Raw genomic sequence first — 23,301 nt, forward strand, 5'->3', positions numbered from 1 at the left:
CATTCATATGACTCTGGTGCAATGACCCATAACCATTTCCCATCTTGTGGTTTGTTCATTGTTTCTGCCCTTCTTTTCACCTCTTATGAGATTAGCTTCCATTTTAATCTCTTGAGCTCATCTTTCATACACTAGATGTTCACTTCCTTTAATTATTATTATGGCAACACATTTTTTTTTCAGCAGTAATTGGTCTTTATTACATTATAATTTTTTATTGCTTAAATCCACCTGTTTTATTAGACCTGCTTTATTTATTACAATGAACTAATTTAACATCCTTTCAGTGGAACAGATTTAATACCAAGAAAAAAGATCTCCAACGCTGGAAGCCGAAGCTAAGATTTAGACATAAAAATACTAAAGCTGGGCACCTCCCTCACCCACTAAATTGATAAAGCTGCATTTGAACCTCAGAAACTGTGTACACGACAGATTGTTGCTATGGTAGTAATGCTGTTCTTTCTCATCAAACCTTTCCCTAGAGTGCTAGTTTGCACTTTGTTTGCAGTTTCTTCTATTTCTTTGTCAGTTCTTGGCATTAGGTCACAGTGAAAAAGAATTTTAATCAGGATTTCCAATGGAATGAAATAGAGATATATGTATAATATATTGTAATTCTATTAGCAATTCTCTTGATGATGAAAATTTCTTCCTGCTTTTTCCTAAAACATTAAGGTATTTCTCAATTCTCCCACTGTATTTTTCTCCCCAGAAGACCAAAAAGAATTTTTTTCCAGTTCGCAAATCAATTCCAAACTGGCAACACTCTAAAATCACAAAGCATGCCACAAATACAGATGAGGAGAGCTATTGCATAGTGGTGTAATCCCAGACATTCCCATCTCTTTTCTTTTTTCTTCGATCATTTGCGTACTGAAGCCTCTTCTTAAAACAACACCCGTTTAGGTGTTTTTAAATTTAGGCATATTGCTTCGGTGTCTACCCTCACTGGGTGCTTTCTAGATAAACAGAAATCTTCATGATGGATAGTCACAAAGGTGCAATAGACCACAACTGCTATCCATAGAAGGATGTGAGTTTTCCCTTTCTAAGAGTTGTTCAACATGATCATTAGTGATCGAAGTCAAGGAATCCAAGAGAAGTAACTTTTCGTGGTTTGATTTTAGAAAATCAACATGACATAAAATGAGCATTTACATTACATAAAAACATAATTACACTACTAACTTAAACTGGAGAGTATCTTAAAGATACATTCCCTTTCATACAATAAATAAGTTATTAATAAACAACTCTTTTTTTTTTGTTGTTGTTGTTGTTGTTGTTGTTGTTGTTGTTTTTAAATAGATCCATTAAGGAAATATAATGACACAAAACTTTCTCTCAGGCTATGTGTACATAACCATCTGCAGGTCTTTTTCACACTGATTAGTCATAAGCCATTATCTGAAAAGTCTGACACTGCAAAAAGTGAATGTCTCTTCACATTTCAAAGTATGTCAAGCATCCTTATGTTGTCAAACCTTCATGAGCATCATGGTGATGCCCTCAGTTAACTGAAAATCTCAAAATTATTGCATTTTGCTAGAATTTTTCTTCTGAATTTTGTTTTTGCTGTTCTTTTTACATTTGTCATGAACTGCTCTTAGATTTTCTGGATTTCACCAAGAATGAAGATTTCTCTTTCTTTCATCCTTCTTTCCTTTATTTGTTTATTGAAATTTGAAAAGAATGAAGAAAATCTGGCAGTATTCTCCTTCTTTCACTTCTCAGAATTTAGGCTCAGATCCAACAAACTGGAAATATCAATTTATTGTTTTTCTGTTAGTGCAAAGATTAATTTACCAAATTATTAACTTAATTAAGTAATTGGCTACCTAGAGGTCTGGATGTACTGCACTATTGTAGTTTGTGCACTGCATGCCTTTAATCTCCTCTCAACAGATATTTTAGGAAAATAATCTCCCTACAAGGCTGACTATTTTTTTTTCTACTGAAATGGCATAAAAATTACAATATTTTCATACCTTTTAACCTAGATTAGTAGACCTTTTGTAGTGATTTTAGCTTTTCATAGCTTTCACATGACTCCCCATCTTTTTAAAAATTAGGATACTTGCTGCAAGCAAAGAAAACAACTAACTCAGACTCATGACTATGGAGACACACAATAATTTTTCCCATTTTTCCAGATGCAAAATGTAGAACATAGAGAAAAATCTTCTTTATTCATAAATACTTTTGGTTTGTTTCCATTAATTTTTCATACCAGTGCATTTACTTTATTTATTTTATTTAAAGTGGTTTCATAAGATAGCTGTCTGCTACTTCTAACTTAGGACAAGGATATGCCAAAATTTCTTTCAATTCATCATTCTGTAACAATGGTAGCACATCTTTTAATGAATTAATCATTACCCTAAAGACACTTAAAATGGGTACCACTTAGACAGTTCTATCTTCTTTACATAGTCTTCTTACATGCTTGAGTCATACTACATTATTCAGACGACAGAAAAGGCACTTTTTTGTCATTTCTCCTTTCTAAATTATTGTTTTTGTACCATGAGCACTTTAAAAATTTTAGAATGGTAGTCCTCGTGGGTGTATTCAAGCTGTTTTATTTGCATGGAAATTGCAGGGTTTTTTGTACTTCTGTTTTTTCTATGAAGTCATCAGTGTAACCAAGAAATCAAATTAAATTATCAATTTATAGTTCAGTGAACATTATCAATTATAAAACCAAGTTTACATTTGAAAAGACAGTGAAGAGTCATTATTTTAAAAACAACATTGCTTTCAATTTATGCCATTTTAGTGAAACTACTACATTGTCTCCTAGAAACAAAGCTCAAAACAATGAAACATCTTGCAAACATTTTGTTGATTTCAGTAACAATATAAAATTTGCAAAACCCAATAATTTCAATGTGATTTTTTTTTGCTTTCTTCTCCCTAGATTTTTGACACAAACTTTAAAAGGATAATTTCTCAAGTGTGTTTTTTTTACATTTTTGCTTCTATTCAAAGTGTTTATTTGAAAATGCTGTCTGTTTCAACATTGTGACAGAATGTATACACATTTACAGAACTTTTTTTATTCCTCTGGACAGTTACTCACTCTTGTAATTCATCTGGAAGGATCCTTAGGAGTGCTCTTAAAGGAGTGCTGTTAAAGACTTCTGCTGATTTTGATTAGTCACTTAAATATATTAAAAAAGTAAAATAACTGGTTTTTTTTCTACTCGTTTTTGAAAATCAATTACAAGCTTCTTCCTGTAGAAGTCAATACTGAGTCCCTTCTGAATTTCTGAAGCACTTCTTCTATCATACATAATTTAACTTAATATGATGGGCTGATTGAGACACATTTCATGTTACATTACAAAAGGTACTCACTTCCCACATAATTCTACACAGTCACTTTTCCCATTGTAAATATTAGATATCATTATATCCTTAGTATATTTTAGGATGAGGCTCACAGTCTTCATTCTTTTATGGGTGCGCTGCTGAGCTTCATAGTAATTCTTTCATTTCTTGTATTTTATGAACAATATGTCCTTGTTCAAGTAGTAGATGGAGATACAGCAAATTTCAGAAAGCAGAATAAAGGCGAACTTTAGGAGGGGAATCCAAGGATTACCTACTTTAAACTTTCACTGTATAGGCTGACTATCACATACCCATTTGTCCATCAAATTTCCATCTCAATCAAACTTCCATCTCTAGCAGCAGGTTTCTTTTTTTTTGTTGTTGGTTTTTGTTTGCTTTTTTTCCCACTCAGATATGCACTACTATCACAGAATAGAAACTATTTTGTACTGGAGTGTCAAATTTCCATCACATGTATGGAAAAAGTAAAACATACTTTGCCTTCACATTAAGCAGTAGTAGCCACATCTCCTGATTCCTTGCAAATTAGATCAGGAAATAGTGGATCCCTTCCTTAGGATGACTTTTATTCTTGTATTATAGAAAGACTGAAATATCCATTCTTTATGAGCATACTACAGACAATGCCCAAGTCAGTTCTTACTCTAGGCAAATTACATAGACTGAACTATATCTGCTTTTTAATGGACAACATATTTCCCAAATCCTATATCAGGCATTCTTACGAACATTTTTCATTGAAATATCCTTTTAATAGCCTTTTAGTCAGCCGTCTGTTGACTTTGGTTTTGTTTGCCTGTTTGTTTGATTGTTTTTGTGGGGTTTTTTTTGTTTGGGTTTTTTTTTTTTTTTTTTTGCTTTCAGAATGTCTACTATTTATCCAGTTAAATATAAATATAAAATATTTTTATCAAGATAATTTTTGACACATAAATTTATTTGCATATGTCTAGTCTATCTGAATTATTAATGCCTTTTTTATTCCTTCTTACCTAGTACATCTACTAACATTACTACTTCCTCTGAACACTTATTAAGAAATTTATGATTATTGACCTTATTTCTGCTTCCTACAGAATTCTTTCCCCCACTGATATTTTTTGCTGCCCTTATTTATAATTTAAGTTACATCTACAGAAAAAAAATATATTGAATCATAAAATCACAGGGAAAAGAAAAAAACCCAAAAACAACTTTCTGAAGGAGTCTACTGAAAGTAGTCCTCTCTTTGAACCTCCTGTTCAAAATCTTTCTCAGTTTTTCTTATAAATTTTTTCCACTACTGAAAGACATCAATGAGGTCTCCTTGGACCCTCCTCCAGGCTAAATACCCCCAACTGTCTCAGGCTTTCTTTCTATTATATGTGCCCCAACCCTTTGATGGTATTTGTTGCCCTCCTCTCAACCTTCTCTAACAAGCTCGTGTATTTTTTGTACTGTGGGCCCCACAAATGGATGCAGACATGTAGGTAGGGTCTCATCGGGCAGGAGCAGAGAAAGAGAATAACTTCAAACTGCTGGCCACACTTCTGATTAGACCTGGATAGGATTGCCAGTGCTTCCGGGAACGGAAAGATGTGCAACGCTTATTATTTGGGGAAAACAAAACAAAACAAAGGGGGTGGGGGAAAGTACATAACTTATATTGATCAAAGGAATTTTTAACGACAGACCATCATTCCAAATTAAATATGATAGGCTGACTAGATGATTTAAAGTAAAAACTGTTTGGAGAGAAAAAGGGGAATTAAGGTCAATCATAAAAGCAAAGTGGACTCAAATCTGGAAACTGTTCTCTGATTCTTCAAATTCTACTTTCCTAGATTCTATGCTTTAACTACAAAATCTTCCAAACTAGGAATTATGGCAATATGTGAAATATGAATTTGGGGTTTTACAATTCTTTAGTTGGAAAGTGCCTGGCATTTTGGCTTTTTCTTGTAGTTTATCTGAAACATGGTCTAGTTCCTCAGCAGCAGATATCAGGTAACAGATAAGCAGCAGAAACTTGAGAGTCTTTCCAATTTCTTGTTTGACAGCTGCATTTCAGAAGGCAAATAGCAAGCACATGTAATTCTTGAAAGAACTCTTCTCTCTACTTATTTTTGTAATGGAGGTCTGGACATAGTTGTTGCCTTACCTGAAACAGTCTGTGAGCATTACCTGGAAAAATCTCTGACAGCTCTCTTTTGATTTCTGGCTCTGCAGGTATCTCTGAACAATTTTGCTTGTATTTATATCTCTGCCACGACCTCAGGAAATCTCATAAACAATAAAATCATATTCTAAGAGGCATAAAGAAAACAGGGTGTTTTGACATCACTGTGTGAGTCCTCATGCAATATTTTTATCCCTTTCTTAAACTCATTGAATCTTCTACCCTTCTTGCTTCCAGACAGAAGCCATCACTATTACAAAGTCTTCTCAGGTGTTACGTGTCCCTTACTGGTGCTAACCTCCTTCAATGGTGCATCTCTCACCCACTCACCCCATCAACTCCTGGCTGCCCCTGAGGGCCCAGTAGGAGTGGCAGAAGTTTTCCCAGAGGTCCCATGACACAAAGAGTTATTATTCCCCCCTCACCCTACAGTCTCTCAGGTTACAGTACCTGAGTAAGAAGCAGCTCCATCTTGAGGGGCAACACTCACATGGTGTGGTTAGACAGATAGAGATAGTGCTAAAGCCAATCCTGCCTCTGCAGCTGTGTTAATTACCAAAGAGTGGGAACAGCTCTGTCCTCACAGCTGGGTGTGATAAAACAGTGAGTGAGGTGGTAGAGTCAGTTGGGATCTGCTGGCTGTGCTGTGAGGAGGAAGGGACAGGAGGTTGTATGGGGGACAGGTAAGTTAAGCCACTATAGGAGGGACAGGAAGGAGTGAACTAGAACTGCAGAAGGAAGAGAGAAGAAGGAGAGGAAAGAGCCAGAGCTGTGTGGAGCTGCCCACAGGATTGCCACATAGAAGAGGTATGAAAGACTTCTACATAACATGATGCTGATACTTGAAGCCCCCTGAAGTTTTTATTGTAAAAGCACTTTAGGTGCGGTATCCATCTTGACTGCAATGACATGAGAATTGGAGGAGCTACTCCAGCCATCTACAACCACCTCCAACTGGCCAAGTCTGCCACAGCTAACTGAGAGAGATGCTTGTTCTGCTTCTGCCAGAGCTGATCTGGTGCTGGGGACTACCAGAGAAAGGGGATGGTATAAAATAAGTCAAATCATGTCTACATACATTAAATATGCTTTAAGATAAAAGAGCAGTTTTAATGCCACAGTGTCTTAATTAGGAGCTACACACAGGGTGAACTGCTGAAGTCTGGATCAGCTCTAGGACTTGTCAGTTTAAGATTTTTAAGCACCTCTAGCAGAAAGACAGTAATGCTTATTTCAGAGAGCATTACAAGCGGCATGTTGTAATCCCACATGAGAATGCCAAAAACTTGTTGCTTTTCCTATTAAATTTCAGGTGTAACATCTTCATTGTGCAAAGGGCCTAGACATGGCACTGAGTCCACCAGAGCAGGTTATACCCCTATAATTAAAGTGTGCTATTTATTTCAGTATGTGGAAGAGAACAAGAGCTTGCAGCTTTCTCTCTGCTTAATTTTGTGGAGCAAGGGGAGGGAAAGCATTTGGAACCACAAGGAGGGTAGTGTTTTTAATTTTGAAATATGCATCCTGAGTTTCCCAAAATGGGGGGAATGCATAGATATTCAGTTTCTTACCAAACCATGGACTTATTTTCTTTCAGTTCTGCTTTTGAGAAACCATAAGCCTTTAAAGTTTATGTGCAGAAACACAATTTTCATAAAACAACTGTAATTGAAGCAAATTACATCATTAGTCTACATTTATTAGCATAATATTTGACAATGAAATAATTACCTTTATGTGGAGGTTCTAAGTAATGTTATTGACTTAATTATATCAATGCATCTTTGTGAACAGTATTTTAGAAAATAAAGTAAATCACTTTTCAAAAAAGCCATGTTTTAGTGACATCAGAAAATGAGCTTTGAATCCAACATCTGAGGCTTCAGAAGCTGCAATTTGTATTAATACTAATAGCTCTTGTGCAGGTAGAAAGGAACTAACAGAACATTAAATATTCAAAAGTGTTATACAGTTTTGAGAGAAAAGAAGATTTTGTTCCAGTGTTTGTTATATGATTTGTTTCTGGATCTTAAGCTCTTCAATATACTTGCTTATTTGACTTTTATTTTTGTTTCATTGTGTTTTATTTGTATGGAAAAAGTAATATATCAAAATAAACATTCTATGGTTGAATTCTTAGCAGTTGTGTCAGCATGCAAATTTTTATCCTTGTATAAACCAGTAATCAAAGCTTTTTTTTTTTTTTTTTTTTTTTTTTTTTTTTTTTTTTTTTTAATTTCTAGGGATCTCTTTGGATGCTTTTACTCAAGGAAGATAGTAGACTAAGTGGAAGTCGTCCTGTAGCTGATATCCAGTACCTGAAAAATTTCTCTCAACAGGACCTTTGTAGGTACTAACAGTGATATATGAAATGCACTCTTATAACACAACTACAGATAAAGGTAAGGACAGCAGAATTTTACTGGCATTATGTAGTTAACAATCTACTAAAGAAATATGTTGAATGGAAAATAAAATAGGGTGATTCAGTTCCTTCCTCATCTTGAAAAACAAAATGTCAAATAAAATAGCTACACTAGTAACTTTAGGGGAAAAAGGATCTCACTGGAAGACCTACATGCTTTCTATTGAAACTAAACTGCTCTACAGAAAAATACGGAGACAAAAGAAATAGATTTAAGACATGATGCAATGCTTATGTTATTCTGCTTCTGTGGAAGAGGAAGCCTTCGACTTCTCCAGCAATATTCCTAAGGTTATTTTGTAGGATTTTATTCCTCTTTAGTTTTTATTTTAGTCCAGTTATTGCTTTATGTAAAATGCATTAATATTCTGAACAATGTGATGTTAATATCTGAAAACAAGGGTTTTCTCTTATGACATTGTGAACTCAGTGCCTACAAGTTCAAGCATCCTTTTAACACATAAAACTGTGTAGGTTAATATCCTGCTGCTTTCATACTGGAATGAATATCTCAATGAAACAGAGAACAGAATTTTAATGTAGATTTTTTTTTTTTTTTAGTTAATGGATAGGTAGTTCACCTGCCACTGGAAAAACTATGCAAGTAGTGATCAAATTAAAACCCAGAAAGCTCTCACCCTGTTGGTTACACAGAAAAACTAACATTGAAGCTTCAAGGAATTTTAGCAACAAAATTTTGTTTTAAAAATAGAAAGACAAAAATGAAACACGAAAAAAGCCAGAAGATATTATTCTTCCTTTCCCCCTGCTGTCAAGTACTTCAACACTGAAATCTGTTGACAAGCAGCTGACTTTAAAAGATTAAATTGCTTGTAAGTAAATATGTCTGTAAAGTCAGAATTTATGAGAACTTTATTAGTATTAGATTTATATTCTGAGAAATATTTTATGTTATGAGAAATCAAATAAAATTTTACCTAAATGTTCCATAATTGGTCTAGAAATTCACCATTGAATTAACTAATAAAAAGCAGTGAAATCTGATCCAATGTGTGTGGACATGAGGACAGTAGTTAATAATGCATATCCATGTACGTAAAAAGATGTCACGTCTATGGTTCATTTCAAAAGAAAGAAAACCCCTAAACCAACCAACCAAAACTGACAAAACCCGCAAAAATAAAGCAAACAAGCAAAAACCCACCAAACCAAAACATGGTCAAGAATCACTATTTCTTCTTCATACAATCTTCAAAAAAGATCCAGATTTCAAAAGAAGGAAAAAAAACACCCTTAGATTTTCAAGGAGACATTTAATAGAAAACCAAGAAGCATTGTTTGAATTAGCCATATGGCGTATATTTAGAGTAGGAGGGTCTCTAGAAAAATCTCTGCTATTCATTGTTTTTGTCAAAAGGTTTGACAAGTATGGAAGAAACGTGAGAGGCTTTTCAAGTAGGACCTTAAGATGGAAAAATCAAAATTTGCTCTTGAGTGAATTTTTTCCTTCTGAATCAAGTCATTGGGTCTACGTCAGAGAGTTTTGGTAGCTGCTGCTGCCAAAGTGGCCTCTGCATGAAGACATAGTGGGCTTCCTTGTGTGTTGTAGAGTGATGATTGTATCTCCAATTGGGTTTGTGATGGATCTGGGAACAGAGGGAAAGAAGAGGCAAATTGTTTTCAGAAATGCTCCTCCGCTGGCTGGCCTTGAGATTCAGAGACACATGGCATGGGACAGAGAGGTCTTTTTTTTTGTCCCTTTTTTTTTTTTTTTTTTTTTTTTTTTTCTCTTTCCATTTTTTTTTTTTTTTCTCTCTCTCTCATTCCCTTGGAACTGTTAAAATCTCTCTGGACTGAGGACCTGGGGGAGTGCTGTGGGTGTTTGCACCTGGAACCCACCAAGATCCATCCTGTACAACTTTTCCCAGTGCCAGAGGGACTGTGACAGAACAACCACCTCCAGGAGGGGCTTCTTTTCTAAATCTGTCATCTCTCCAGAGCGGCACAAAGTTTTTGTCATCAGGTATTGTTAAATTTTTGTGCAGGGGAGTGCTTTGCCTGTTTAATAAACAGGGTTCTTTCCACTTCTCTCTGAGGAGATTTTTTTTTTTTTCTCTGATGTGGTTGGGGGAGGGCAGGGAGAGCCCCTTAGGAAGTTTCCTCCCAAATCTGCCTTAAACTACTACACTGTGTCAGAAAGTACTAGCTCCAGATGGCTTTGCAATGGGCCCACTGAGAACCCTGGTGGCCCCTCTGTGTCAACATGCTGAAGATAGGAAAAAGAATGCTATAGAGGCAGAAAACAAAGGAATAGTGAACATCAGGGGTAAAAGGTAAAGCAGAGGAAAAGTAGAGGAGCAGGGAAGAGGAAGAGAGCACTCAGGCTGGAGCAGATGGTTGTTTCCTGAAGGAACTATAGTTTGAGGAGAACACACTCCAGAGCAGATTTTCTTTTTGCCCAGAAGGACTGATTACAACCCATGGGAAAGCACAAACCAGGGCAAAGGAAAACTGTGAGAAAGAGGGAGTGGCAAAGAGGAGCCAGCAATACCTACTTCTCCCTACACCTTACCCTGCTACTTAGGGAGAGAGTAAGAAAGTCTGCTTGAATGTTTGGAATTGTTCCAGAAGAGTGAGAAAGAAGTGTCTTGTTTTATTGTTTATCTTGCTTTATCCCTATCAAAGTCTATTTTAAATAGCAATAAAATAAATAAATTTTTCCCAGTATTTGGTAAACAGCCTCCAGTCTTTATTTCGGCCCAGAAGATTTTTAGTCCTATTTTTTGTCCCAGTCTCCCTAAAGGAGGGGAATGAACAAGTTGCTGAGTTGGTGTTTGGCTGTTAGCCAGGGCTAGCCCACCAAAACAATAAAAAATATTCTACTAACAACATCGTACAAGACAGGCTTAAACTTCTGCAGAATCAGTTACCACTGAGGTAAACACTGTTTAACCAAAAGATAGAAGTATTTGTCTCAGAAATAGTAAGAATAATACAATGTTTTATATTTTCTCTTATGATGACTGACTTTTGACTCTGATATATAACCCAAGTTCTGGAAACAGCAGAATTGAAAATACTTGCAGTGAATTATCGTCAATGACTGGCCTATTTCCAAAGAATGCATTACCACTGAAGTGATTTACCAATGTCTTTTACTACATATTACGACTACCTTTCACTTTTAAATTTGTAGCTGAAGCTAGTTGTCACTGCTTCCTTCATATAGGAAACACTCACAAACATGTTATTGTAGCCTCCTTCTTTAGTTGCTTGACTGCATGGCTCATTTTTCTTCAGTGACGTACAAGATATCTGCACGGGGTTAAAAATGTAATAAATAATTAGGGGTTCTTTCACACAGTTTTGGATACCCCAAAGAGTCTAGAATGATAATCACAGACTATGCATATGGAGTTGAGTTTATCTGTGGTATTTCTTTCAGTTTAGACAAAATAAATATAAATTCTCCTGTCCTGTATTTCTGGATTGTCAGTAATAATAAAATTTACCAGTCAGATGGATTTTGAATTCCACACTACAACCACAACAAACACTCCCCATTACACTCTCTAAATGCAAGATAGCAGAGTTAGTTCTTAGTGTTTTCTTTTTGGTGAAGTCACAAAAAAACTGTATGAAGACCTGTATCTCTACTTCACATAAAGCTGTTGTCATATTTCCAGTAAAACTCCAAAAATAGACACATGCAAGAGACTGAGGAATTCTCAGGATGTAAAATATTTTAATTCTCCTTATCTGGAGGTAAAGAGTACAAAGGTAAGCCAATTCCCACTCCAGATTTGCTGTTCAAGAGCTTTTATTCAAATACTTGGCTAAATCTTTAGGCTTCACTCTGGTATAGCGAGGAATGGGTGTGGTGATTTGCTTTGAATTTGCTCTTAAATTTTTTTATTTTTTTTTTAATAAATATGAAATCTGCAGTGTTTAAAATTTTGCGACCATGAGAATTACTTTAGTGCACACTCTACACACACCAAAAGGAACAGGTTGAATTGTCAGTGGATAAATATCGACTTTTACTACAATTATATTGACTTCAGTTAATATGAAAGCAGTTAAAGTTCAGAAACATTTTATACAGATCAATTCTTCATTTCTATAGCAGAAAAACAGATTAAATTAGTTAAATTCTATGGTTTTTCTTGAATAAAAAATCTGCCAAACTGGGCCAAAAGGAAAATTACGTATTTAATTGCTTATAGATAAACCATAATTTGTAATGAAATTTGAAAAAATTAGTCGAAAATAGTGGAAAAAAAATTAGATGTTAAACACCACCAGAAAAAAACTATACATAAACAGTTAAATAACAGGAAACTGATAAAAAATACCTCAGAAATAAATATTTACCTGTAAATGTTAAACATTTATGCTCTGTCACAGTGTTTTAAAAGAGCTAAAATAGTCTGGTTAAATAGTGTCAGCTATATTCAAGAGAAACTCTTTGAGAGAAGTAATGAGAAAAAGGCATCTGAGGATAGCAAAGAACTGTATTTGATGCTAAAACTGTCAAGTCTAAGTGCTTATAAATTCATATTTAGACATCAGATATGAAGAACCACACCTTTATACTGTTCATCAACCAGAAGCTTCCATGCAGATAAGGAAAAAGCCAGACTTTAAAAACATTACCACACAAAACAAATCTTCTTGAGACCTCACAGGAATTTGTAGTGCAGAGACAGTTGATTTTCCTTTAAAGTAGGTGCTCCTCTCTTTTGCCTTTTACTAAACAGTACTGAGTTGAGCTAGAGATGAGCTAGACATAACCTTATATATAATGATGTTTTAGAAGATATGTCTCATCTTTTTGTGTCCAGAGAACTGCCTGAATCAGTGGCATACAAAGCCCTACTTTCTCTCAGGCACAAGGGACAAGCAGTCCAGCCCAGACTGAGTAAGAGAGGTAAAGAGAGCAGTCAAGTGTGTCAAAGAAGCATGATTCATAATGATGACTAGGATTCAAAACATGGGTAGTCTTGAGAGTGTGGCACTGCTGTGAGATTCATTACACTACTGCCTAAATAATAAGTTCAGATACAACGCCATGTTCCTGTAGATGTGCTGCATTTAATTGGAAAATTAGCTTTGTCAGCATTACTAAAAAATCTTCATTACAGACCATAACATTTTAATTTGATTTTAAGATCTGATAGCTAAATTAATTAACTTGGATTCAAGGGGGGGGGGGGCGAAAGTAACACCCCCCCCCCCAAAGAAACAAAACAAAACACCAAACCAAAAACTCCAAACAAACAAATAAATGCCCTCCTCCAGCAAAAAAAACCAAAACAAAACAAAAACAACCAACCATCACCAAAACTAAAATCTCTGGAATATCTTTGGGGCTGAGATTAAATATATTGGAAACAGCAACAGGATAAGAAAACAAACATTATCAGCAACAATATTAAGAACGAAAGTATACAACAGGGAGAGTGTGATTCACATGCAAAATGCTCTCCACAGTGCCCAACCTGACCACAGACACAGCACCCCAACTGGTACCTCAGCTTGGAACCAGCATTCCCCAAATGCTCCATCAGGCTCAGAACTGGCATTACCCCACCACTCCCTCTGCCATATTTATTTGACCATACAGAAACCCTATTCCCCCAGAAGGGACTCCCTCTTCCCTTGCCCCCGGCAGTGATGTGAGATGATATAGAATAACCTCTTAGTCCTTGTTGTTTTCATGAGAAAAATAGCTTGTTTGTGATTACGGTTGCACAACAACTTCTGTAGCTGGAGATGCACCCAGAATTTTATTTGCTTTCCTCAACAGGACAGGGTGGGAAAATTGGAAGAAAAAATGAATTGGTAAAAAAAAAAAAAAAAAAAAAAAAAAAAAAAAAAAAAAAAAGAAAAAAAAGGAAGAAGGCTTACCATTTACCATGAAGGACAAAACAAATTCAGCTTGGGGAAATTTCTGTAATTTATTGTCAAGTAAAGTAGATTCAGATAATGGGAAACAAAGACAAATTATTAAAAAAACCCAAACAAACAAAAAACCCCAAACAAACAAAAAAAAACCCACTTCTCCTCTAACCCTCTTCTTCAGACTAAATGTCATTATTTCTCTCCTGACTTTTCTACCAAGCTCCCAGAGTGGTCAAGGTGGGATGGGCAATTAAGTGTAATGAGTCCATATCAGCTCCTCTCTGCCTCTCCTTCCTCACAATTTTCTCCAGCTTCAGTGTGGGTTCTTCCATAGACTGAAGTCCACTGTAGACCTGTGAGGAATTGTTTGTCCCAGGCATTGGGCTGCTTCAACCTCTTCTTACAAAGGCCACCCCTGCAGCATCCCTGCAACCAAAACTTTGACAAGCAAGTATAATGACAAAGAGGAGTGGGGAGAACCCTCTTCACTGCCTACATAAGGATCACTTATGTTCTTTCTGAGTTTTTAAACTGAAAACCAAAATGTCATTGTCATTCTGATATCAGAAAGAATAGTTTTCATCAAGTTTCACTAAGAGCACATGTGTACAAATGTATGTTGTCCAAACAGCCCTAATTTATTGAAAGATAGACTAGGCCCTTTCTGGCAATGTAGCAGCTTACATGATGAGAAAGACAACACATCTTGTTTCCTTCAAGGAAACATTCTTCCTTTATTTTCATCTGCTCTAGAGGTCATCACTATATGGATTTCATTCTCTGGATGGGAATTGACAAATAAGCAGATATAAATGATAGTACATCTGACTTACCTGTCAATCTTAGAATGTCATCAAAGACTCTACAATGGAAGTACACATCTCAGTCCTATCACTGCAAAAGTTTTATGACTTTTTCAGATTGAAATATCTAACTACAATGCCTAAAGGAAGACAGATTTATGTTTTGCTTCTTGGATAAATTCTACAATAATGAAGCAAAACAACTCAGTTTTTATGAAGTGCTATCATAAAGAAGGTTTTAGTTATCCAAAAGCATCCACTTGTGCCTTTTCCAGTCCCTCAGTTATAGCAAAGGGATATGCTGAAGTCATATAATACTTAGGGACAGAAGAGACTTCAGCTGTTAAGTCACAAGATGCACACAAAAAGAGACCTATCTTAATCTCAGTCATGGTCTTAGTCCCTAGATGAGAGCTTCACTGAAAATGCATTTGTAATAATTTTCTCTTTTCATAACAAAACCAGATACTTGGTAGCTCTATGTGACTCATAATCTAAATACATCAAAGGGCAAGAATGACATTTTCCCACTGAGCTGAGGTTTTACACTGTGACTCTGACAAGGAGCTTGGTGGAAGAATGAGATAAAAGAATTTGCTTTTCCTTCACAGCGTCTAGCTACTTCGGAATGTAAGTTCCATAATTAAATCAGTGCAGGGGATAAGGTAAAAAAGTGCTGTTAATGTAGGAGAACACTAACATAACTATTTGCCACATTATAAGGAACTTTCTTTGAATGGAAAACTACTTATATGTGAAAATAAGATACCTCTGTTGTGGGAATGTTGAGCTATTTATGTGGCAGCTAAAGAACATCAAACTGAGACATGCAGTTGATGCAATAGATGAAATGCCTTCCAGAGGGACTTTGACAGGCTTGAGGGGTGCACCCAGGTAGACCTCATGAAGTTAACAAAGCCGTGTGTAAAGTCTTTTACCTGGGTCACAGCGACTCCCAGTATCATGAGGATGAATATTTTGAGAACAGCCCTGCGGACATGGTCTTGATACTGATGGTTGAAAAAATATGAGCCAATACTGTGTGCTCACAGCCCTGAAAGTCAGTCATATCCAGGTCTACATCAACAGAATAATGGCCAGCAGATTGAGGGGTGCTGGAACCCTAAAAACTTATATTTTGGGGTTTTAGTGCATAGTAATACATATGAGTCAAGATGGAGGATTTTGGGTGTTGTCTAAGTCCTTCTTCTTCACCTTCTTCTTCCTTCTTCATGAGTTTAGATGGTTTTCTGTAATTGACTGAAAGAAGTCTGCAATGTGGGCCTTGGGTGGTCATTATTATGTCAGAAACATAAATAACATAGGTGTCACCTTGGTATTGGGTACTTACAGCTTAAATAGCCTTGGAAAGAGTTAGAAGCACTCCATTTTACCTTGTTTTCCTAGCATGCTAGGTGTAGCTCACAGTTTGTGACTCTGTAAATACTGTAAATAGATGAGATAATAAACATTCCAAGACTGAACTTGAGCTTGGCATTTCCCAAGTATTATTCATCCTGACCTTGGCAATGAAGAACAGAAGCCAAAACCCTCGCAGAGGTGGATAGTTCTTTTCCTACACTCTGCTCACGTGACACCCCGACCTGGAGTGCTGTGTCCAGCTCTGGAATACCGAGACATGGACATGCTAGAGCACATCCAGAGGATTGCAGTGGAAATCATCAGAGGGAGAGAACACCTGTGCTATCCAACAGGCTAAGAGAGTTGGGGCTGTTTGTCTTTTAAAACAGAAGACTCGGTCCATCTAAGAAAGAGAGGAACTTTTTACCAGGGCCTGGAGTGACAGGACAAGGGGTAATGGATTTAAATTGAAAGAGGATAGATTTAGATAGGATATGAAGAGAATTTTTTGTTGTTGTTACAAGTCCATTGAGACACTAGAACAGGTTGCCCAGAGAAGCTGTGCATGACAAATCCTTGTAAGTGTTCAAAACCAAAGACAGGGTGAGAGAGGTCTTGAGCACCCTAATCTGGAGGAAGGTATCTCTGCCTATGTAATGGGGTTTGGACTAGATGATCCTTAAAGGTCTATTCCAATTCAATTCATGGTATGATTCTAGAATTCTAAGTTGTTCCCTAATCTGATCCTTTGTTACCAAAGATAAATCTTCCTTCCTCTGGACTTTTTTCTCTGGTATCCAGGGCCTGGGATTCCTGAAAAGGAAAACAAAATAAAAATAACTTGTTATGTGTTGGAATAAGGAAGATACAAGAGACTTTAAAACAAAAGTAACATTAGAAAAGTAACAAATGACAGAGGAAGGAGAGCTATAAATAAAACTAAATGTACTAAAGAAAAAGGAGGAGGTAAGATGAATTTCAATTATTTTACTGGTTAAACATCTTGACAAACTATATTTTGAACCTGTTTTGCAATCTTTAAAAGATATACAGTTTTATTTTTTTGTAAGATTTGCTTTCCCTTGTCCACAATCAGATATTTTTATATGATGATTTTCAGGGCTGAAAAAACATTCCAGGGTTTATTAAACCAGATTTGACAATTGAAGCTGTACAGATCAGGTGTGTACTTATCTAATACTAGAAGGAATAACTTCACATTTTGGGAAAGTGAGAATCATAAAACCATAGAATCATTTATATTGAAAAAGACCTCTGACATCATCGAGTCCCACCCTTATGTGAGACTGGACCCAATGTGACTGGACACCACATTGTCAACTGGACCATGGCAATAAGTATCACATCAAGTCTTTTCCTAAACTCTTCCAGTGATGGTGACTCCCTCAACTCCCTCAGCAGTCCATTCCCATGTTTAACCACCGCTTCCATGAAGGAATCCCTCCTGATGCCCAGCTTGAATGTGCTGGCACAGCTTGGCACTGTCTTCTTGTCCTGCCACTGGTTGCCAGGTGATCACCTCCTTGTTACAACCTCCATCCAAGAGAAAATGAGGTCACCCCTGAGGGGGCTCTTCTTGAGCTTAAACAACCTCAGCTCTCTCATCACAGCAGTTGTGCTGTAGAGCTTTCACCAGCCTTTTTGTCCTCAACAAATGAGTCATTGCAGGTTTCTTTTGACACCTAGATCATCAAGACCAATGCTGTTTTACTGTTGAAGCTGCAGATATTTCACTGTACTGAGATAATATTTACATGCATAGTAGAAGTACCTTCAGAACGGGAGACAATATTAGGAAATGAATAAAGGTTTGTTAACTGAAACATTATTTGCAAGACCTGAACCAAACATTTACCTTACAACTCCAGCTGACACAGTGTAGGCTGTAGGTATTGGTATTTGAAGTATATAATACATTTAAATTTTTTACAGAAAACACAGAGTTTGAATAAATTCATTATAGAAAGCCAAGCAAAAAGACTGTAATAAGCTGAAAAAAAACCCCCAAAAAACAGGAAAATGAAGAGTGTTAAAAGATACACTTTCTTTGTCTCGAGTGACTATAGCTATAATAGGATAGAGATGTTAACCCTTGCCTTGCATTTCCCACATCTGTCCTTCAGTTTGATTAAAGCATGAAAATAGAACATTGCAGATTAATAATAGAAGGTTGGTTTAGTTTCATTGTAGTTTAGTATAAGTAGACAAATAGTAAAATAGAAATGAATATATAACAAGTACACATATATATTTAACTAAGGACAGAAATGAAAATTAAGAGAAAGAAAAAATAGTAGAAGATAAAAATAGGGGAATAAAGTAGGCTAAGAGTTTAAATCCCTGTTATCTTTTGCTTCTTTTTGTATAATGAAGAGGTGAATCATTAGGCAGTATCAGGTAAATAAGAACATCTGCTGACCATTTCCATGTTTGGTTCTTTCACTTCTCTGACACTGGTCTCCCAGTATTGCATTCAGATCTGAATCCAAAACATTTTACCAGAAGACAGAAAAAAAATTACAGCCATGCATAAGAATTTAGGAAATTCAGTTTCCAGAGGATCAACTTAATTTGTTGGTGTTTTCAAGGTTAATGATCCCCTTTCTTTCCATGAAGAAATTGTACTCCATACACCTGAGGTAATTCTGATTTTAATAGCATGGAATGAAGACACTGAATAGTTATGGAGAGAAAAACAAATCAGTAACTTTCACTGACCTTGTTTTTCAATGCTTGTACATATCTCAGCTGAGGAAAAAGCAATCATTTCCCTACTGGGTCTGAAAAGGAACATGCTGTGAAATTTTTCAAGAAAAAACTGAACAGTATTTAATATGAGAATGGTCAAATGCTGGAACCAGTTGCCCAGAGAAATTGTGGAATATTTGTAGAAATACTCAAAAACTTACTGCACACAGCTCAAAGCAATCTACTTTAACTGCTCTGCACAGAAGGTGTGTTTAGGACCTAAATGACCTCTGGAGGTTATTTCTAAACCTCACGATTCTGCAATTCTGTGAACAATTTGTATAACTTGTAACACTCTCTTATGACAGGATAAAGATGACCTAAAGTCATCCAAGCATTCCCTGGATAGTTCTGGTGTTAGATCTACTGTACTATACATCTTCAGAACTTACAGCTCAGTCCTAATTTTGGCCCATTTTAATGTTTATTGCTTTTCTGTTTGGTTTTGTTTTTGTTGTTCTTGCTCTTTTGCTTTGTTTTGTTATTGTCATGTCAAAGATTCTGAGTCATACAAGTACCTGCTGAAAAATAAAGAAATATTGCCTAAAACATATACTTTGAAAGACATATCCCTGTAGAGTTCAACTATTAAAATTAGGACACCTGAACCATTAATATCTCAGAAACATCTGGGGGCTTGATGATTTGATTATAAGTTTTTCTTAGCATCATGTAAAACATGTGGCTTGTCTTGTTTTGAACTGCTTGTTTTTAGTTGTCAGATCACAAAGATAGGAGCTGCCATCTTCTGAAATATTTATGGCACTTTGAAATATTAACATCTGCTGGAATCCACAATAATTACGATTAAAACTATAATAGATAACTAGAATGAAATTCTACACAGGTAAGATTATTATATACCCCAGATTTGGGCTGCATGATTCTTATAAATTTAGCTTTCATGGAAAAAAAATCCATTTTAATTGTTAGATTTTTTAAGAAACCAAGCTAACCGCAATTTCTCTCCTTGAAGAAGAGCATTGAGGAGTGATTCTCAAAGGCTGTAACAGCAGCTGAATGCCTTCTTTAGAGGAAATGTTAATGGGAAATGGGTCATGAAGTAGTACAAGTAAAAACTGGATAAACAGCAAAAGGTGTTGAAATATATGACACAGGTCATATTTTGTATATTATTATCTTCAGAGTATAAAAATTAAATTTGCATGCAAAATGGATTTGAAAATCTGAATTTAAAAAAACCCCCACATTTATTTAATAATAATAAGCTAGTGTTTACATTTCTGTTTGAATTCTAGTGAGCTTCAGGTGTTGGGTTCAGCTCAGTAGTAACTGTATTTATCTGTCTATCCTCAGCTGTCTTTATCTATACCTAAATGTCTTTACATGAACCAGGTGTCTGAATTTAAACTGTAGTCAATGGAAATCTAACCAGGACAGTCAGTGAAGCCTAGAGAACAGTTCAGATCATCTCAGGTTGCATACCTTGATTCTCTTGCCTACACATGATAATCTAATACTCTTCGAGACTCTGCTGAATATTCTGCCCACCTGCAGCCACTGCAGGTCTTCTGTAGCTCTTGTGTGATCTCATTCCACTTTGACGGTCTCAGAGACCTAACCAGTGTTAGATGAACCTGGTTTAATACAGTTGTCTGCTGTTAGGCTTTTATAGCAAATACTCCAGTTTATCATAAGAGGTCTGTTTTTGCAGCAAGCTGACATGTAGCAAGATCTTGAAGATATTGATGTATGCAAATATATAATAAACCTATATTGTGATAATGATCTCTCTAGAGACATAAGCGAAGGGAGTATTTTGTTGTATAAAATCTTACCATTCTAAAATATTTTTAATAAGTGAAAATTTTTTGAATTAACTTTTTGTTTTAAAAAATTGCTTAATAGTTTTTCATACATTTTATACTCTTTGTTTTAGATATAATTACACTTTCAGAGAAATCACATCATCAAACACATCATAAAGTGCATACTGCTTTCAAAAATTACTTTAGGAAGTCCGTTATAGCACCTTGATTCTTATTTCCTGATGAAAAATGTATCAGTCATTGTGGAATTAAAAGAATCTATTTTTTAATATGGATCTGTATTAACTTTAGGAATTGAAGCATATATATATAATGTCTTGCTTACAATTTTATTTTTAAACTTTGCTTTAACTAACTAGGGAAAGTAGCAATTGATTAATTTTGAGCAGATATGAATAATTTGTATCTACAGCTTTCTACCTAGTAGCACAAGTCAGGAAAAAGCCTTAAAACAATTCAAGCAATTATGCCATCTTCCAAGGTGGTGAAGCTAAGGAAAAGATGGTAGAGTATTATCTTTATGCACACCGATCTACTAGGACTTCTGTATTTACCCCAGCTGGAAGTCAGGTGTCCACCAAAGTCACTCTATTAGTTTCCTTCTCAACAGGACAGGGACGAGAAATTGTAATGAAAACCTGATGAGGCAAAATAAAGACAGGGATTGATCACTCATCAGGTAACATCATGGGCAAAACAGGCTCAGCTTGGAGAAATTAGGTAAATTTATTACAAATAAAATCAGAGTAGGATATAAGAAATAAACCCAAATCTTCAAACACCTTTTCTGTACCTGTACCTTCTTCCCAGTCGAGTTCTCTACCTCCTCCCCCACAGCACTGCAAGGACAGGGAACGGGGGTTGCAGCCTGTTCACAATACATCCCTGCTATTTCTTCCTCAAGCACAGGTGCATCAGTGCTCACTGTGTCACTCTGCTCCTTTGTGGGTTTTCAGAGAACAGAATGGAACTGGAGGAGTTCTTGTACTGGCTGTGGCTCATGCCTTCACTTCCTTTGAAGCCTGTGTTGAACTATTACTACTGGTTTAGTAGTTTTGAGTGCATCCCTCACAGACACCTAAGATATCTGAGACAGCCACACTGAACTGGAAGATGTATCCAAGAATGTCATTAAAATGAAACAAAATGCATGGGCTAAGGCATTGGAATGACATTTTTTGAGATGTCTCTCTTACACAAGCAGCATTACATTTTACTAAGGCCTCTATTTTCCTGCTTATAAATATGCAGATTTTATTTTTCCCACCTACGCTTTCACTAGCTTCTATTCATGTCAGGAAAATAGCTGCACTAAAAATGCACCCAGAACAACCCCAAGGACCTCGGACACTGAGTCTTCAATAGCAATGGTGTAAGCTGAAAGAGCAGAAGAAAGAGGGAATATAAATTTTGTATGAATCCTGAAGAGTTGTCACGGAAAACAGATAGCTAGGGACTAGTAGCAGATTATTCATATTAGGGAAAAAATGATATTCTGGACATGGATATATTCTGTCTAAAATCTAACAGTCTATCACAATGCATGTTGTTCAACCAGAACTTTTCTCAAGTGTTTCTACATTATATTTGATTATCATTGGCTGTGAGTATAGAGGATTTTTGTCGTCATTTTTTTTCTTTGTCAAAATATGTCCCTGGAGTTATCTTAGCATAATTTTCCTACTATTACCGATGCTTTATTTTCACACTGCCATAGAACAGATAACTTTTATTAACTTCTTCACACACTGCTTATTTTTTCCTCTAATAAATCTCATTTATTTTCACTTCTTCTGGACAGCCCTAGTCTCTCTCCCTTCCCCTTTCTTACATTAGGCTGCAGTTTTCTCTAGGTAATCTGAGAGACTCTGCTAGTGACAATTATTTTTCCATACGTAGGCCTGTTACAGTTTATGAGCAAGATTCATTTTATCAAATTAAGGCAGCTGAGAATTAGATTAATTATTTTAACTAAAGATTAATGTGGAAGTTCGTGCTGACCTAGAGGCAAACTGAAGATCTCTTTTTAAAGAATTCCAAAAAAAGAGAGCTCTTTCCACCCTATACAGATAGTACAACCTGTTATTCCCAGGCCTCCAACTGACTCCATAAAAAAACAGTTGGTTGATTTTATTCAGATTCATATTTTCCGCTGTTTGACAAGATATTTAAAGTCATGAAGACCTGTATTCAAGGTATATATTTCATATCTATTTATGTCTTTCATTATATGTGACCTATCAATTGTTCATGCAATACATTTGTATAGCAATGGCTTCTTTTATTGCAGGAATCACAGTCCTTAATACTTTAAAAAATTTGAAAAACTATTTAAAGTAATCTTTGCTTTGTTAATCTTTGGTTTTTCTCCTGTTACACATTGCAAAAGCTAGGCTTCCATACATTCCATAGAATTACTATTCTTCAGTTTCAAGCAAAACATATTTATTGTATTCATTTGTTCCTTTACCAGCCCTTTACCTTATATAGTCTGTAATTTTTGATGAATTTATAGGTAACAGCCTTATCTATTTTTTGCCTTTGTGTCACCAGACTAACTAAGCCTAGTGCTTCCAATCTCTTCTCATCTAATGGACTTCCAATTTTCTACATCATCACAGAAGCTCTCTCCATCTGTCAGTTTAAATTCATCTCCTTTCGATATGAATGACCAGAGCACGTATTTCAGACTATCTCATCAGAATTTTGTATAATGGAACTAATATTGTACTAACTCGGCTGACAAGTCCTAGAACACCATTTGCATTA

General features: G+C 35.8%; 1 long non-coding RNA gene across 1 annotated transcript; it reads left to right on the forward strand.

Moving 5' to 3' along the window:
• The first annotated feature begins 7,634 nt into the window (after positions 1-7,634).
• On the forward strand, positions 7,635-8,948 carry LOC136374357 (uncharacterized). The gene is made up of 2 exons (XR_010745888.1): positions 7,635-7,920; positions 8,505-8,948. It is a non-coding gene; the product is annotated as an uncharacterized lncRNA (long non-coding RNA).
• The last annotated feature ends 14,353 nt before the right edge of the window (positions 8,949-23,301 follow it).

Source organism: Sylvia atricapilla, chromosome 2 (assembly GCF_009819655.1).
Source record: "Sylvia atricapilla isolate bSylAtr1 chromosome 2, bSylAtr1.pri, whole genome shotgun sequence".
Taxonomy (NCBI): Eukaryota; Metazoa; Chordata; class Aves; order Passeriformes; family Sylviidae; genus Sylvia; species Sylvia atricapilla.